The sequence below is a fragment of the Pan troglodytes genome, chromosome 3 (assembly GCF_028858775.2).
Source record: "Pan troglodytes isolate AG18354 chromosome 3, NHGRI_mPanTro3-v2.0_pri, whole genome shotgun sequence".
Lineage (NCBI taxonomy): Eukaryota > Metazoa > Chordata > Mammalia > Primates > Hominidae > Pan > Pan troglodytes.
Window position 1 is genome coordinate 59,071,207 of NC_072401.2, and position 6,307 is coordinate 59,077,513.

Sequence of the window (6,307 nt, forward strand, 5' to 3'; positions counted from 1 at the left end):
ATGCCTTCTTCCCTGAGAGATCTGCCTCTGGCTTAAGGGGTCCCATCAGTTGACATCTAGGAGAACAGCAAAGAGAGAGTGCACGCTGACCCCAGTAGACCCAGCCCTGACTCCAGGAGAGGGCATATGGGACACTCGTGGGCAGTCTCTACCTTCCAGAGTCTTGCACAGGTATAAACAAATAGCGTCGCAGTGACAGATCACATGGGGACCAGGAGAGATGCTCGCATGCTGCACTCCTGCTGTCAAGGTAACAACTGCCTTCGATTCCTGGCAACAGGATCCTTTCAGACCTGCCGTCAGAGAAACTAAGGGATTAGCCAGACTTCTTCCACTGGAGAGGTCACCACCCTCCAGAGGCTGATCAATATATTAATCCCTCCAGAGAGGGGTGTTGCTGGCAGCACACAGGCAGGAGAACTGCTTGCCAGCATTTCTCTGTTGCGGGGGACACAGCCCCAACAGTCCTTATACTTCACACCTTCTTACTGCTTTCAGCATACACTTAAACCGCACTCACAGGGGAGTCTGTCTCCAGACAGTGACATATGATGACTTGCTGGCAGCCTGGCCTCTATCAGCAAATCATAGCATTTTCTTTACATCTTTTTTTTTTTTGAGACAGTTTCATTCTATCACCTAGCCTAGAATGCAGTGGCACAGCCACCGCTCACTGCAGCCTTGACCTCCCAGGCTCAAGTGATCCTCCCACCACAGCCTCCCGAGTAGCTGGGACTACAGGTGTGTGCCACCACGCCCAGCTAATTTTTTGTATTTTTAGAGAGATAGGGTCTTGCTATGTTGCCCAGGCTGTTGTCAAACTTCTGAGCTTAAGTAATCCTCCTGCCTCAGCCTCCCAAAGTGCTGGGATTATAGGCATTAGCTACTGCACCAGGCCCACAGCACTTCTTTTTGGTGAAATTTGAATCCTGTCATCATAGTACTTGAAGGTTTGATGATACTTGGAGATCATTCTGACTAGGATTTTGAATGAAACAGCAGGCCTAAAATTCAAAGCACAAAAGGATGTGTTCCTTCTACAGCTACAGATGCCTTCACACTGCTGCATATGTGTCCCATGTTTCACCTGCCTCGGGCAGGTAATAGGCTTGCGATAGGAATGCCTGGCCATTACCAGACCCCAAACACCCTCTCTCCTTCCTAGGAGGCGTCTCATGGGTAATGATGATCACAGCCTGGCCAGAGAAGCACTCAGAGAGAGGCATGTCACAATTTCACCAAAGCAGGGAATAACTATTCATGACCTCAATGTTAAACTGTTATACAAGGCTGGGTGTGGTTGTTCACGCCTGTAATCCCAGCAATTTGGGAGGCTGAGGTGGGCAGATCACTTGAGGTCAGGAGTTTGAGACTAGTCTGACCAACATAGTGAAACCCCATCTCTACTAAAAATACAAACATTAACCAGGCATGGTGATGCATGCCTGTAATCCTGGCTACTTGGGAGGCTGAGGCAGGAGAATCGCTTGAATCAGGGAGGCAGAGGTTGCAGTGAGCAGAGATCATGCCATTGCACTCCAACCTGGGCAACAGAGTGAGACTCTGTCTCAAAAAACAAACAAACAAACAATAAAAAACACCTGTTATACAAATCCCAAAGCAGCAATGCTTTATTCTCCTAATGTGCCAGAGATTTTCATGAAAATATCTCCTTATCGTTTTACGACCGAGCCCTTCCTGGCACTCAGGTGGGGTTCTATGGGAGCTAGAATGAGTATGAGCTGAGCGAAGAAGGCCTCAGTGTGCCCCCAGATTGAAGCACAAACATCTTAAAATTTGATACTCAATGTGTTTATTTTTTCTTTTGTTGCACTAATCAATTTTTTAAAAATCATTCCAACTCTTACTTAGTCTGTGCAAGATATTTTACTTAAGCCTTTCCAAGATTCTAATGCCCCATGCTCCTCCCAAACTCCAGCCTGCTTGAATTGATAATTCTCTTCTCAGAACAAACTCTACCACTTCCCCCTACACCTTGCATAGACTTCTAAGCAACTCATTACACTTACTAATTGATGTACATGTGTCTTCCTAAAAAGGCTATGTACTACTTAAGAGTGGGGCTCTGTTATTCAACTTTGGATTCTTACATGGAAAAAAAAATCTGTCATCTAGTGGGCATTTGGCTAATGCCTGGCAAATAAATAATGAATGAATGAATGAATGAATGCGAATTGTACATTCAAAGATGGTTTGATGCATTTTGAGGGCCCACAATGTGTTGGTTAACCTCCAGAGTCCCTTTATGAGACCATAGTACTCCTGCATCCAATTCTTTTCTCCTGCTATCTTTTTTACACAGAATATATTTTTAATAGTTTCTAGAATCCTATCTTATCAAGATTTTTTGCAAGTAATGGGATGAAAAGAAGACCTATCTACCTGTACATATATTTTCCTGAGACTCACACTTGATTAAATAAATATGTTTTCATTGATTTTTCTAAAAAATGTATATTTAGCCATTAGGTATATTTGCTAGATAGACATTCTTTTGCCTGTTAATGTATGGGAAAATGCTTAAAAGTGTATTTTCGTTGGAAGGAACTAGGGGAGTGCAGTAGGAGGAGAAATAGAAATAGGGTGATCCATAGCAAATCTTGCTTTCAAATTCTTAGGCATCATTAAGCAGAATAGAAAACAAAACCATCTGCTACAATGCTCATTATTTCTTATTTACTTTTTTCATCATAGATAGCCTGTAGCCAAACTTTCTCAGCCAAAATATTGATTGTCTCTAACACATGGAAAATATAAAAACAAACACAGGCAAAATGGGTATAGCAAGTAGCTGGTCCATTAGCCTGGATAATGATTAATTGAATAAATATCTTCTTTGGGTCTTTATCTTTGTCTACCTAACACAGAGTGTGATAGGTAGAACGAGATAGAAACCAATATTAAAAGTACATACTCAGGGCCGGGCACGATGGCTCATGCCTGTAATCCCAGCACCTTGAGAGGCCAAGGTGGGGGGGATCCCCTGAGGTCAGGGGTTCGAGACCAGCCTGGCCAACATGGTGAAACCCTGTCTCTACTAAAAATACAAAAATTAGCCGAGCATGGGGGTGGGCACCTGTAATCCCAGCTACTCGCGAGGCTGAGGCAGGAGAATTACTTGAACCCAGGAGGCAGAGGTTGTAGTCAGCTGAGATCTCGCCACTGCACTCCAGCCTGTGTGACAGAGCGAGACTCCGTCTCAAAAAAAAAAAAAAAGTACATACTCTAAAAATCCAGGACCACTAATTAATCAACTCCAAACATAACCTCCTTACATATTTTATTTTATATATACATATTTATGTATATATTATATATTATGTATATGTATTTTTACATATATGTATATGTGTTTTTACACATATATATGTATATGTATTTTTTTTTGAGACAGGGTCTCACTTTTGCCCATGCTAGAGTGCACTGATGCAATCATAGCTCACTGCAACCTCTGCCTCCCAGGCTCAGGAAATTCTCCTGTCTCAGCCTCCCAAGAAGCTGGGACTACAGCCCTCTCCATCATGCCAGGCTAATTTTTGTATTTTTTGTAAAAATGTGGTTTTGCCATGTTGCCCCGGCTGGTCTTAAACTCCTGCACTCAAACAATCTGCCCATTTCAACCTTCCAAAGTGCTGGGATTACAGGTGTCAGCCACTGTGCCTGGCCTTATTTTTTAAAGTTCATATTTATAAAACATTTTGCAAAAATAGATGGCTTTTAATGTTAAATGAGAAATACATTCCCAACTGCCACAGAAGAGTTAAGCACATTGCAGAAAACCCAAAGAAACAAACCTTCACATTAAAGTGCCCAGGATTAAAGTTGATACTTTTTTTTTTTTTAAAGACAGAGTCTGGCTTCATTGTCCAGGCTGGAGTGCAATGATGCAATCTTGGCTCACTGCAACCTCCTCCTCCCGGGTTTAAGTGATTCTCCTGCCTCAGCCTCCTGAGTAGCTGGGATTATAGGCACGTGCCACCATGCCAGCTAATTTTTTGGTATTTTTAGTAGAGACAGGGTTTCACTATGTTGGCCAGGCTGGTCTTGAACTTCTGGCCTCCGTTGATCCGCCCAGCTCAGCCTCACAAAATGCTGGGATTACAGACAAAAGTAGATTCTTTTATTCATTCAACAATATTCTTCAAGCATCTGCTTCATTTTCCAGATAACATTCTCGGGACTAAGAACACATTCTAAGCACTGAGGAATTCGTTTTGTCCTCAGTGGAGTTTACACTGTAGCTGAGGAAGAAAGACAATAAATAAATAAACAAAAATATAATTTGTTAGGTTGTGATAAAAACAATAAGCAAACATGAAGTAGGGTAAGAGAGGTAAGGGGAAACAGGGGCAGGTTGACGGGATTGCTATTTATTTATTTATTTATTTATTTATTTATTTATTTATTTATTTATTTAGAGATGGAGTCTCGCTCTGTCGCCAGGCTGGAGTGCAATGGCAATCTTGGCTCACTGCAATCTCCTCCCAGGTTCAAGCAATTCTCCTGCCTCAGCCTCCCGAGTAGCTGGGACTACAGGCGCACACCACCATGCCTGGCTAATTTTTGTATTTTTAGTGGGGACGGGGTTTCACCATGTTGATCAGATGCTGAACTCCTGACCTTGTGATCTGCCCACCTCGGCCTCCCAAAATGCTGGGATTACAGGCGTGAGCCACCGCGCCCGGCCGTGATTGCTATTTCAGATTGGGTAGTCAGCCAAGACATTTGAGCGGAGACCTGAAGGAAGAGCTGGAGTGAGCCATGGAGAGAGCTGGCGGAAACACCCCAGGCAGCGTGAACAGCAAGGGCAAAGTTCCTGGGACAACAGTGGGCTTGGCATGTTCAAGGAACAGCAGAAGCCAGTCTGGCTGATGTGAAGTGAGCAAGAAGGAAGGGGGTGAGAAGTGAAGCTGGAGATCACGAAGTACCTTACAGAGCATGGCAAGGGCTTTTGTTTTTTCTCTGATTGAAATGAGAGACAAAAAATAGGATTGCATTTCCTTTGCCTCATTGAAAAAGACAGTCCCTTATGTCCATCTGGGATGAAATGGAAGGTAAGAAAGAAATACATTAATAGAAATCACAATAGCAAGGAAGGAAGAGACTAGTCCGGATGAACAACACACTGCTTTGAAATCCACTTTAAGATCCTAACATAGATTCTTGCGATTTTTATCTAAAACATTGTTAATAGTAGGCTGACATTCGTGATTTCCTTCAGTCTAAATGCAGTAACCTCCTATTTTCCCATCAGGTGCAATAAGAATGCTAGTCTAAATTCAGCCTAATCCTGGTGCTAATAATAGCGCAAATGTGAAGAGCGTCTCTGAGCTAGAGATCCCCAATTTTGGCTTCTGAATTAAGCCTTGTTATATGTCCTCCAGGTTCAAGCTAATCCTTTTACTCTAATGAACAAAGTTTAAGGAGAGGCACTGACACTGTACCAGAAGTAGAAGTCAGAACAAACAACGATCAAGCACTAGCCAGGCAAATGTGCCAGCGTGAAGTCATCTCGTCTTCCTGGTTGCTGTATTTTTAGCAGTCCCTGCTGAGCAACTCATTTTCCCACACTGAGGCCACCAGGACAATTTTCCAACAGAATTTGCACACAGTTGCACAAACTACTTTGTTTAAATCTCATAACCTTTATTTTCTTCCTTCATTTTTCTTTTTGCTTGCTCCCTTCCCTCTTTCCCTCCCTTCCTCCTTCCTCCCCTTCTTCCTTCCTTTCTCTTCTCCTTTTTCTCCTTTCTTCCTTTCCTCTTTCCTTCCTCCTCCCTCCTTTCCTTCCTTTCTTTTTCTTAATAATCATAGCTACGTCCTAGACATAACTCCTTTAAAGTTTCTCACTGCTTTTTTGAAAGACCTTGCTGTGTTTAATTTTAATGGTGAGTTAGGTACAAAGAAAGAAACATCTGTTTTGAACAACAATGAAGTTTGTTTTGTGGAACTCAATTTCTCCTGGTGAATTATATTTCTAGTAAAATACTTTAATGGTCATTTCTGCAAAACAGATGAAAAATTTTTTCTTTAAAATAGATGCCAGTCAGGGAGCTATATGGGAACTCTTGCTGGTGCAGCCTCAAGTCTCAGCCTATTCTCCTCTTTACAGCTCTCAACACCTGGATTCTTATCTTCCCAGACTCACTGGGATTTGAAGATTCTCATTTATTATTTATCACTATGGAGAAACAGAGTGACAGAAATAAATGATGTCACTAAACTTTTTAAAGTTCCATCAAGTTTTTCAGGTAATTAATCCCTATTCTATACTGACATCTAACTA